General features: G+C 41.3%; 1 long non-coding RNA gene across 1 annotated transcript in view; it reads right to left on the reverse strand.

Annotated features, from left to right (window-relative positions):
* Positions 1-13,135, reverse strand: part of LOC143732905 (uncharacterized) — a 376,949-nt gene that overhangs the window by 350,695 nt on the left and 13,119 nt on the right. The window lies entirely within an intron of this gene.

Here is a 13,135-nt window from a genome sequence, read left to right on the forward strand (position 1 = left end):
AACAAAACTAATTTTTTTTGTACTTTTGCATGGATAATAGCTAACAATAATAATAATTATAACAGAAACATAACATCAATAAGAAAGACATGGATATATTGGATGGCATTGGGGTGAGTAAATTATTCGGAAATTTTATTTGAGCTGAACTAATCCTTTAACACACATCGCTAAACTGATTGGCTTTGTGTTCTCCTTCAGGGACTACCGCTGCGTGAAATCGCAGTGGGAACGCCCTCAGCGTGACGAGTCTGAAGCATGAATGAAATCAGTCAATGGAGAGAATGAGCGTACGGCGAGTGACGTCATCGACCAGGAAGCTATAAATATCCCCTGAGTACACAATACGCCAGCTTTTAGTTACTTCAGCAGCTCTGTGTGTGTCTGAATCTGTCGATTGTGTTTGTCTGTTTTGTCAGGAGTTTTCACTATATATATTTTATATAAAAAAACCAATATGAGCGAGCAGTATAAGAAGTGTGTTCCCCCCTGTACTCGGTACATCACGGGTGGGGATTCACACGAGCTAAGTGTGGCTTGTTTGGGAGTGCAGCAATGCCCAGTCGGCTCTCGAGGGAGTCGATTGTCAGCATTGCGAGCGTTTTCCCTTGAGAACTCTGCGCTCGCGGCGATCGCTCTTCGAGGAGAGTGATTTGCTGCGAGCTCCCCGAGGCTCGGGTCCCGCTTCTGTTGAGGCAGAGCGGCGGCGCTTGTCTTGGGGCTCGCAGATGGATCTCGCTGGCGACGTTGAGACGGGCTCCGCCCTATCTCAGCTATCTCCGACGAGATCTAGTGCCTCTCACCCGGCTCTGGAAGCACGCGCTGCGGCGGTTACTTCTGCCCGGGTGGAGGCACATGATGATGTTGAATTGAGATTTTCCAGTTCTGAGGAGCTGGATGTCGAAAGTTTATTATCAGAGAAAACTAGTTTATCACATTATACTGCAAATGAAGAAGGTTTGATGGATGTATTATCTCGGGCTGTTGAAAAGCTAAAAAAAATAAAAAATAAAATAAATAAAAATAATAACAGTATCGAGTGGCCAGCTGATAGTCAGGTTTCTAGAATTAAAAGCAATCTAGATGATAGATTTCTGTCTGCACGACCTCAACCTTCTAGCCGGTGCTTACCGTTCTTCCCAGATCTTCATGCTGAGGTTTCAAAGACCTGGGTTAGACCGGTTTCAAGCAGAATTTACACAAATCAGTCCAATGCTTATGGTAACATTGTTGGTGCTAAATCTGCTGGTTATGTGACGATACTGTAGGCGGAGGAGACGCTTGCGAGCTATCTCTCTCCTGCTTCATCGTCTTCACTTAAAGTACCGGCTCTTCCACCAAAAAATAAATAAATAAATAAATATATATACCTCTGTGCTGGTGGGGAAGGCTTACTCGGTGGCTCGGCAGGCGGCTGCATGTTTGCATACGATGACTTTTATGCAGGCTTTTCAGGCCGACCTGCTCAAAGGAAATCTGAGGGGGGTCCCCGCCGAGAGAGACTTGCGTTCACCTCCCTTAAGGGTGCCCTGTCTCTCCCTGCGCCCTCAGGGGCCCGTCCTACTAACCCTGCCGAAACAGGGCGTAGAAGGGTCTGGCGAGTGCTTTCCCGAGGGACGCTCGCCGCCTTTAAGGAGGGTTCTAGTGTGTTCAGACCAGTCGTTCCCTGCCGGTGCGCCGTTACAGGGCACTGTGTCTGTCACGCAGAATGTTCAACCAGAGCAAAGTCTTTCGTCGAGTTCGTCTTCAAAAAGAGCACAGCAGAAGCGGAGTGTCACGTCTCGTGCCCCCCTGCAGAGAAACTGGAGGGATGAGGCGGGGTGCTCTCCGGCGCGGCCTTCTCGGGGCAGGACTGATCTGAGGACAGTCATTGTCGCCAGAAAGGCCGCGTCGAAAAAGTCCTGACGGGCTGAACGTCAGGACTCTGAGGGTGGTCCCCATCGGGAAAAACTTGAGTTCACCGCACAAAAACACGGTGCCCTGTCTTTCTCGATGCCCTCAGGGGTCTGTTCTACTAACCCTGCCTATACAGGGCGTAGAGAGACTCGGCGAGCGATTTCCCGAGGGACGCTCGCCCCCTCCAAGGAGGGTTGTGGAGTGCTCAGACCAGCTGTTTCCTGCCAGTATGTTACAGGGCGCTGTGTCTGTCACTCGGGATGTTCATCCGGAGGCCAGCCTCGAGAGGCTGGTTCCCTTAGTAGAGTTCCTGGCGGAATGGGTCCCCCACCCAGCAGGGAGTTAGGATACTACTTCATCGAGAAAAAAAAAAAATCCTGACGTGCTGAACGTCAGGGTTCTGAGGGTGGTCCCTATCGTGAAAGACCTGAGTTCACTGCACAAGAACACGGTGCCCTGTCTTTTCCGATGCCCTCAGTGGTCTGCTCTACTAACCCTGCCTTCACAGGGCGTAGAGAGACTCGGCGAGCGATTTCCCGAGGGACGCTCGCCCCCTCCGAGGAGGGTTGTGGAGTGCCCAGACCAGCTGTTCCCTGCCAGTACGTTACAGGGCGCTGTGTCTGTCACTGGGGATGTTCAAATCAGATCCGAGGACTGGTTTGTCATGATAGATCTAAAGGACGTTTACTTCCATGTATCTATCCTCCCTCAACACAGCAAGTTCCTGAGGTTCGCTTTCGGGGGCGAAGCGTACCAATATCGGGTTCTTCCGTTCGGCCTAGCACTGTCACCCCGAACATTCACGAAGTGTACGGATGCTGCTATAGCCCCGCTGAGGTTACAGGGCATCCGCTTTCTGTACTATATAGACGATTGCTTGATTCTAGCTCAATCGGAACAACAGGCGGTTCGGCACCGAGATGTCGTTCTTGCTCATATCAAGTGACTGGGGCTGAGGCTCAACGCCAAAAAGAGTGTTCTTTCTCCATTACAGAGAACCACTTTTCTAGGTGTAGTGTGGGATTCAACGACGATGCAGGCACGATTGTCACCTGCTCGTATTGCTTTGATTCTCGCTGCAGTAGATCAGGTCAAGCTAGGCCAGTCATCCACTGTAAAACAGTTCCAGAGACTGCTAGGTCTCATGGCAGCTGCGTCCAACGTGATACCTCTTGGCCTCTTGCACATGAGACTGTTACAGTGGTGGCTCAGGACCAAGGGATTCTCCCCGAGGGGAAATCCGCTTCGCATGATCGTGAGTTTGTGACGGTGTCATCACGCCCTGATCATGTGGAAAGATCCTTGGTTTCTGTCCCAAGGCCCTGTGTTAGGAGCTCCTTGTCGTCGCGTTATGCTAATGACAGATGCCTCTCTCACGGGTGGGCTCAGGGTCTGTGGGAGGACCATCATCGTCTGTGGCACTTAAACTGCCTAGAGATGTTGGCGGTGTTTCAGGCTCTGAAACACTTCCTCCCAGACCTAAGGGGCCACCATGTTCTTGTCCAGACAGACAACACATCGGTGGTTTCTTATATCAACCATCAGGGGGGTTTGCGTTCTCGCCCGCTTTACAAACTGGCACGTCAGATCCTTCTATGGTCCCAGGGGAAAATTCTTTCTCTGAGAGCTTTTATCTCCCGGGGTATTTAAATCAGGGGGCAGACATCCTGTTAAGACAGGGGCCGAGGCCCGGGGAATGGAGTCTTCACCCCGAGGTGGTGGAACTCCTATGGAAACATTTCGTTCTTGCCGAGGTAGACCTATTTGCTTCTCGAGAAACATCACACTGCCCGCTGTGGTTCTCTTTCAGCCATCCAGCCCCGCTGGGGTTGGATGCAATGGTACATCCGTGGCCGAGGTCACGCTTGTACGCTTTTCCCCCGATCGCTCTGCTCCCAGGAGTTCTGGAGAGGGTTCGCCGGGACGGGCTCAGTCTCCTGCTAATAGCCCCTTTCTGGTCGGCCCGGGTATGGTTTGCGGACCTAGTGTCTCTCCTCAACGGCTCTCCCCTAGAGATACCGATCAGGAGAGATCTGCTCTCTCAGGCGAGTGGGTCGATCCTTCACCCCCGTCTAGAGCTATGGAGGCTGTGGGCTTGGCCTCTGAGGGGGCCCAGCTCATAGATTCTGGTCTCTCGGCTGAGGTCGTTGAGACCATCCTCCGATCCAGAGCTCCCTCCACGAGGAAGTTATATGCCGCGAGGTGGAAACTTTTCACCTCTTGGTGTGGAGAGCGCCAGCAGGACCCAGTTAACTGCCCGGTTGGTACAGTCCTGGATTTCCTGCAGGACCGTCTCTCCACAGGGTTATCCCACTCCACACTGAAGGTGTATGTGGCGGCCTTAGCTGCTTACCACACCCCTTCAAGTGGAGGTTCCCTCGGGAAACACCCGCTTATGTCTCGCTTCCTTCGTGTCAACTTGAGGCTGAGGCCTGCAGTTCGCACAAGGGTACCAGCTTGGGATCTGGCCGTCATCTTAGAAGGTCTCTCCCTTGCTCCTTTCGAGCCCATCGAGGAAGTTTCGGAAAAGTTTCTTACTCTAAAGACTATCCTTCTTCTCGCTATCTCATCTCTAAAAAGAATTGGAGATATTCAAGCACTTTCGGTGGCTCCCTCGTGCCTGGAATTTGCTCCTGGTTGGTTAAGGCCTTTCTCTTTCCGAGACCAGGTTATGTTCCTAAGGTTCCAACTGTTTCAGTTAGACCTATAGTTCTGCAGGTTTTCTGTCCTCCGCCTTTTCTGACGTCAGACCAGGAGAAAATTAATTTGCTGTGCCCAGTTTGGGTTTTGATGCTTACGTCCACAGAGCTGCCCTGTGGAGGAGATCGGAACAACTGTTCGTCTGTTTGGGTCACCTAAGAAAGGGTGTCCTGCATCTAGAAAAAGTATGAGCAAGTGGGTGGTCGAGGCCATCCCACTTGCTTATGGTTCGGCCCATCAGCCTTCACCTTTGGCTGTAAGGGCTCATTCCACCCAGAGTATGGCTGCTTCTACAGCTCTTCTTTCAGGAGCTTCTCTTCAGGACGTTTGTGATGCGGCAGGCTGGTCCTCACCGCACACTTTCGTTAGATTTTATTCCCTCGATCTTAGCTCCACTCCCGGGGCTCAGGTTCTCTCGTCGGTTTGTGTCTCCTAATGACACACGACGGGAATTTGGTCGTATGGGGATGTGGGTATTGCGTTCCCACTGCGATTTCACGCAGCGGTAGTCCCTGAAGGGGAACGTCCCAGGTTACGTATGTAACCCTAGTTCCCCGAAGGGACGGACGCTGCGTGTCCTGCCATACTCTCGGCATCCCCTTGGGTCGCTGCTTCAGTAACTTTTAAGCTGGCGTATTGTGTACTCAGGGGATATTTATAGCTTCCTGGTCGATGACGTCACTCGCCGTACGCTCATTCTCTCCATTGACTGATTTCATTCATGCTTCAGACGCGTCACGCTGAGGGCGTTCCCACTGCGATTTCACGCAGCGTCCGTCCCTTCGGGGAACTAGGGTTACATACGTAACCCGGGACGTTTTCTTTCTAACTTGTGAGAGGCTGTTGCTACATTTGGTTGTGCGAAGCGGCAAAGCTCCTCCGAAGGAAACCTACATGTAGATGTGGTAAGCAAGGGGGGTAATCTACAGTTCTGTGCACAAAAATACAGGGCAAATCGTGTCAAATAATGATTCGGGGACAGCGCAGTTTTTACAACCTAATGTATGACAATCGCGGGATAAGTGGCAAACATAATCGTTAGTGTCCGTGTGTGCGCACGCAAAGAGCACTGAAACTTCTTAGTAAAAACATCACTGATTTATAAGCCGTTTACCAAAAAAAGAAAATCCCCACAAGGACAAGATTTTCATATATTGCCATTTTTGTAGGGACAAAGAAAAACAGCTTATGATTCATACTAAGTGGCGTTTTTTTGAAAATGCAGAAAATTATCTGTAATCGGGTTAGTGTAGGGGGATAGAATACACAGTTTGTACAGTATAAAAATCATGACTATGGAAAGTCCACATTAAACACAAAATTGCTTGGTCTGTTGAAGGCTTGGTCTTGTTGAAATGTTAGGTCTGTCTGATCAAGTTGAAACCCTTGTCATCCCAGTCTCATCAGTCTCATTCGTTTGCACAAAATGTCCTCTCTATTAAAGGCTGCACAAATTGGAACAGTATGCCAAAGGAAATTAGAGATAGCCCTACTTTTGTTTCATTTAAGAAACATCTTAAAAGATGGCTGAATAACAATCAAAAATGTAATCATTTGGTATGAAGGTAGAATTTGATAGGGAGTTTCATTTATATATTTATGATAAGCACTTTGGGATGTCTACGCACAGACATTTATGTGCTTTGAATGGATATTGCAATGAATTCTCTATAAGGTATAGGAACTTTTTTATTTATTTGTTCATTTTTTTATTTTTATTTTTTTTTGTTGGTTTTTAGCCCTATATGTGTTCTGTTGATATGTATATTGTTTGTTTGTTTTTTGGTTTGTATTTGTCTATGTTTGGGACTACGGACGGAAATTAGCATTGTGCTAAATCCGGCGTATTTACGTTCAACTTTTATTGTACGTTCATGAATATGCATTGTCCCATATAAATAAAAAAATAAATAAAAAATAAATCAGCTGAGGCTGAAATAAGTTTCATTGCTCTTAGGACACTGAAAACATGGCTCAGAACAATTGGCACAACTTGCCTGTGTGTCATGTCCAAGAGGACAAACTGGACAGTATTCATGTGAAACAAATATGCCAAAAGTTAATTTCTGTTAACAGGATAGTTTACTTAAAAAATTAAAATTCTGACATCATTAAGTTGTTTCAAACCAGTTTATTTTGAAGAATGTTGGTAACCAGACAGTTGATGGACCCCACTGACTTCCATAGTCTTACTTCTTACTTTGGAAGTCAATGGGGTCCATCAACTGTTTGGTTACCAACATTCTTCAAAATATCTTCCTTTGTGTTCAGTAAAGGAAAGAAATGCCGGCTTATAAATAGGGTCCTTCAAAACACATAATCAGCACTAATAACATCAAAGAATAAATCACCCACCCAATACCCATCCACACCAACAACAACACCATTCACCAAAAAAACAAAAAAAAACAAACATCACGCATCTCTCCCATCCATTAAACAAAATCCTATATAGGGATGGGAATTGAAAACCGGTTCCACTCGAGAACCAGTTAAAAGTTTTACGAACCATCGATATTGTATGCCCTCGACGTTAACGATTCCTCCTTTATCAGGCACCATAGCGCGACGTCCTATAGATGGGTTTCCGTTTCTCTAATTACCCATTATTCTCTGCGGCGCGCCGCCATGTTGTGTGTCAAAGCTGTCATGCTCATGTTTACCGCCTTTTCATTTCATTTCGTTTAATTAATTAAAAAGTTTGTCATTAACTCTGTCATTAAACTTTTATGCTAAAATAACGGCTAGGAATGCTTTCCATATTCTGCAGATTTACGTTCGTTTTAATGTGAAGCCATCCGAAGCATTATGCATTAATCACATTATATATAATTTGTTTTTTCATCCTGAAGATTTTATTTTTTTTAAGTCATTGGATGACAGATAACGACCACTTATAATTGTACTATATATGATCAAATTTGCATTAATATATGATCAAATTTGCTAATTTTTGGCATTTATATAAAATTATTTCTTTTAGTTACATCATGTTTGTAATTTAAATTTGTTATGTCTGACCAATATATGAAAATTGTCTGTGGTTTTGAGACATCAAATAAGGCTTTATTTATTCAGAAAAAAATAAGTAATTATTTTGTAAGTAACTTTTCAGCAACCAATAAAAAGAAAAGTAATTACACTGCAGCTTGGAATTTTATCAGAATGCATCTGTAAATAATTTCACTGACAGTTGCACTTTCATCGCAAAACAAAATAAATAAATTCATTTTTAATTAGTTTAAGAAACAATTCCAAAAATTAAAAAATAAATAAATAAAAAAGGATAAAGATAAATGACAACTTTTATATAGCTGTATAATGACCATGTAACGTTTGTATAAAAATAGACTATTTATTCTGCATGTTTTGTCTCAGATGCTTTTCAAATGTAGACGCTGCCAGGCATGCAAAAAATGCCCTGATACAAGCGGTCGAGAAGATGGAAGATGCACTGAAGAGGAGGACAACTACTGCCTTAGCTGCTGCAGCAGATCCAGCAGAGAAGGTTTCTCATGCAGAAGCAAGCGGGTCAAGCAGACACACAAGCAAGAGCACCTTCATGATGATGTTTGATGAAGTTCTCAAGAAGCAAGAAGAACCTGGAGGAATAATTACCACGAGTGCTCTTCTTCAAATACAAACGTATATGACAGAGCAAATTATCCCTCGGTCTGAAAACCCATTCCATTACTGGGCAGTGAACAAGCTTCGTTTCCCTGCCCTTGCTGCTACTGCATCAGCCTTTCTTTCTGCCCCCTGTACCAGTGTTGAGAGTGAAAGACTGTTTAGCACTGCCTCCAACATTCTAGATGAAAGAAGGAACCGACTAAAAGCAGAGAGAGCAGAAATGCTAATATTCCTAAAAAAAAACCTGCCAATGATGATCAAGTGAATCCTGAAGCAGGTTTATGTTACTGGTGAAGTCTATACTTGTCTTGGTTGTTATATTAGTTTGTTTTCTAGGTGTAAGGTATACATAAGCACTGTGTTGCAGCTTGCTACCGTTCAGATTTAAGATTCACTAGATTTAGAATATTACTTTTTCGATTTTATTCAGAAAATAATTTTATTTGATAATTGCAGTAAATATTGTTAAGTTTGTTTGTGATACAACTAGTAAGTGTTGAAATTACTGTTAATTTTGCTACTGCATCATTCAGTTTTCTTAATAAAGTTTTCAGCCATACATTTTGTCCCTTTTTCATCAAGTAATGTGCAGTCAGATTTGGTATACATTTCTTTACTTAATACAAATAAACCTTAATGACCAAGTGAATTGTATACATTCTTTAGTTTTGAAGGTAAAAAAAAACACCACTGATATCGGATTGGTAAAAAACGGTATCGTTGCATCCCTAGTACTTGTTATAGGCTATTGCTTTTACAGGAATTAGTTAACTTATTTCCAGTGGCGGCTCCTGCAAAATCTCTCAGGGGGGGGCAAATGTTTCAGATCAACTTTATCGCATGCAGACTTTTTAAAAGATTTAACTTTAGGGTTTAAGATGTGCAGGAATCAACTTAAAACAGGTTTTCTTTCGTTTCCTGAAAAGTAACAGTTTTGGACATAAGGCTTCTGTCCGACAGCGATGATTTGTGTGTGTGTGTTGTTACGTTAATTAACATTTTACCAAAATTCAAGCTCAAATGGAGTTTGACAAGGGTTTTTGACCAGTAAACGCATTTTCAATCCACTCAGATAGTTTCTTGTATTAAAGATTCCACTAGGTGGCGACAAATAATATTGTTGACTGAATCGTTGACGTGTAGGATAAAGATTGTGTTGTAGTAGTGGGAAGTTTGGATCATTTTACTGACTCGGATCTTTGAGATTCGTTCAGCAAAAAGAACGAATCTTTTTTCGAGTCATTTCGTTAATTTCTGTATAATATAATTAAAATCGCACGTTAAATATCCCAAAACATCTAGTACTTACGAAAATGTTGATTACATTTTTAAAAACAATAAAAATTAACTATAGGGTAATGCAGCCAAAGCCAAATTATAAGAAACCGAAATGTTTTATTAATTGATTAGTTGTTGGGTCTCAAGTTCAGGCTATTGCAGTCTGATTCTGTTGGTTCACCTCACCTCTTGATTAAACAATTGGGAAACATGTTTATTTATTCATCCATTTAAATTAATTCATTTTATTTAAATTAGCACTGGTTAAAATATATAAAACAGGAACAATATATTTAATATATTTATTAATAATACACAGTTTAAATATCACACATATCAAATTGTATTTTCATTTGTGTCCCATGCTGGCTAATTACGACGTTACACCTGTTATCATAACAGTGAACAACTAAACAGTGTGTTTCCTTTAGAACTCTATCAGGGGTACAGATACACATGTGTCTCAACCATACCCCCCTGGTTACCTTGCACATTTCTCTAGATTTTGCAATAATCTTGCATGACACAATACCATGAAATATGCCAGTTTTTAGGGCACAGAATAACGTTTGTGATAATAACAGTTACGTTTAACAGTCACATAAGGATAATAAGCTATTCATTGTGGAGTGTGCATGGTGAAGTGAAAATCTCATCTTAGAAAAAAAAACTTTTGCTAATATCTTCGGATCGGATATGTTTACGTTGTTAAAATTCCCCATGATCAAAGAGGACACTAATAAACATGTGCAGAGCAAAAATCACAACTTGTGCATGCTGCGCACGCAAGTTATTTATGGTGTCTCAACTGTACACAGTCTACCCCTATATTCAATGTTTGATGTGGCCCGCACTAGGGAGGGGCTCGCAGTGCTTCATCACCCCGAAGAAAGACCAAAGCACACCGATAGCACTCCCAAAAATAATTTCTGGAAGCAATCTGTGAAGAAAACAAGAAAACTCATCTTGTTATTTCGACATAATGATTTGTTATTTCAACATATCTCGTTATTTCGGCATAATATCTCGCTATTGCGACATAAGTCGTTATTCGACATAATATCTGTTATTTCGACATAATAAGTCGTTATTCGACATATCATCTGTTATTTCGGCATAAAAAGTCGTTATTTCGACATAATATGTTATTTCTACACAATATCTCGTTATTTCGACATAATACATTGTTATTTCGACATAATATGAGGACATTATATGCATTAAGCCTTATAATAGTTTTCTATGCAGGGAGGAAAATGCTTAACGTTTAATTAAACACGTTAAGTTCATATTCTGGGCTAGTCTGATTTTTTTGTGTATATAGCCTAATAGCCTATATGATTTTAGTATCATAATGATTAATAAATGCATGCACAATTATCCGTGAACTTGATAAATGTTGCAGATGTTTTACTATTCACAATCAAATGCCTTTAAACTTATGTGTGCAAAATTCAGAATTAAATGAATGTGCAGCAATTTGTACAAATAAAGAGTATGTCTAGGCTACTACAGTATATGTGTTGTAGCCATTAAATAAACACATTTAGTTTCATATTTGTTATTTTTTCCCACCTTCTATGTTATTATGAAAAGTGAACAGCATGAGTAAATAGGATTCGAAATATATCGGGAGACATGGATTGGGTCAGACATTATTTTGACCACTTCATTAAGTTTTGTAGAAAGCCTTTCTTTAAAGTGAATTTCGTTATGTATAAATTGTATCTTCATTTTAATCAAATTTTCCATCAACCATTTGCCTGTATTTAATAAATAAGAAGCAAATATAGCAGACAATTTAATCATGACATGGAGGCGCGGGCGCGGTCACTTGCATTGCACGTAAACTGGTGCGCATCTCAATATACATTAACCTAAACTCAGCGTATGCCTCACAGACATGAGAAATATATTTATAGAGTGCTTGAAATGTCTTTAAACGAAACAATTCAAAACGAAAATAAATAGGCTACTCTCTGATTATGTAATCCATTATGCGTGTTTCTCTCTATAGACGCCTTCACTACGGAGATGGCGATCGTCAACTTCATCTTTGCAGCCGTCACTGACTTAATAGAAATTAATGCATTGCACGCCTGTCACCTGATTTACAAATGCGTATCTTGTATAATACGCACACATATTATGTTGAAATAATGATATTATGTTGAAATAACATTATTTATAAAATAAATATTTAAGAATATTTGATTGAATGCTGAATGTTGTGCTTGTTCAAATCAATAGAATTAAAACTTTAATTGTGATAATTAAATTAATTAATTGTTGAGTGGCCAAGTTTTGCTCATTTATTAAATTTATTAATAGTATTATTTATATATATATATATATATATATATATATATATATATATATATATATATATATATATATATATATATATATATATATATATATATATATATATATATATATATATATATATATAAATAATTGCTCAGCTCCTCCTGTCCTCCCAAGCATCAGAAATTCATACATCTAAAATTATTTTTTTGGTATTATAACCCCTACTCGAAACCATCAACTATTTCAACTAAAATATGAAGACTGTTATATTAACATTGCCCACTAGAGGGTGTTATAGGATAAGGAATCATTTAAGTCTACCTTTATTAATTTGGTTTCTACGGAGCCCCTAAAGGGACGTGGTGGTGGGAAAAAATTTAGGATGGGAGATTTTTTTTTTTAAATCTTTTGCGTTCCCCCGAGAAACTTTGCGTTCCCACGCAAAAGTTTTGCGTTCCCTGGCAAAGTTATTTGCGTTCCCACGCAAAGATATTTGCGTTCCCTCGCAAAAGTTTTGCGTTCCCTCGCAAAGATATTTGTAACTATAATTTTAGCTGGGCACAGAACAAATATAATTTGTGTAAATAATAGGCCTACTTATTTTTTATGTGCAAATACTTTCCATACTAGATTTCCTGTAGCTCAAACAGTAGAGCATTGGTGCTTGCAATGCCAAGGTCATAGGTTTGATTCCCAGGGAAGAGCAAGAGCTCATAAGAATGTAAATGTGTACCTTTGGATAAAACAGTTACATTTAAAGTTATGCATTTTGAAGACAAAGTGTTGTATAACCAATGCAGTGATGTGTGAACTAAATTTGGTTGTGTTACAGTGAAGTTATTGAATATTTTTCATAATATAAAATGTGCAAAAGCACTGTAGTATGACCAGTGGGTCACCATTGATGTGTAAGCTGAATTGGGTGGCACTACAGTTTGTAACATTGAAGTTAATGACTATTTTTGTATTTTTGAATATGAGTTGATGCTGTAATCGTTTTTTGGGTTATATTGCACTTTGCAGATGGTCCCTTGACCTGTCTCTCAGCCGCCTGCACATACATATCCATTTAGCTTATATTATAAAGCTCGTTTTGAGGAAAATTGGGTTGTAGCTCATTGTATAGGTTACTGTGATTGTGAATAGGTGCCGTTTGTGTTTTAACAACGTTTAGCTCAAGAATATTGATCCGGGAAGTTCCTTGAGTTAAGCACTGACCGCATTTCGCAACCCAGGCTCATTGGAAATACGTTACTCACCCTACGTTTTTGCAAAACCTGAAATACGTACCTCCAGGTACGTTTCCCTGCACTTTTCGAGT

This window comes from Siphateles boraxobius, unplaced genomic scaffold, assembly GCF_051911475.1.
Source record: "Siphateles boraxobius isolate OS27281-9 unplaced genomic scaffold, OSU_SipBor_1 9, whole genome shotgun sequence".
Lineage (NCBI taxonomy): Eukaryota > Metazoa > Chordata > Actinopteri > Cypriniformes > Leuciscidae > Siphateles > Siphateles boraxobius.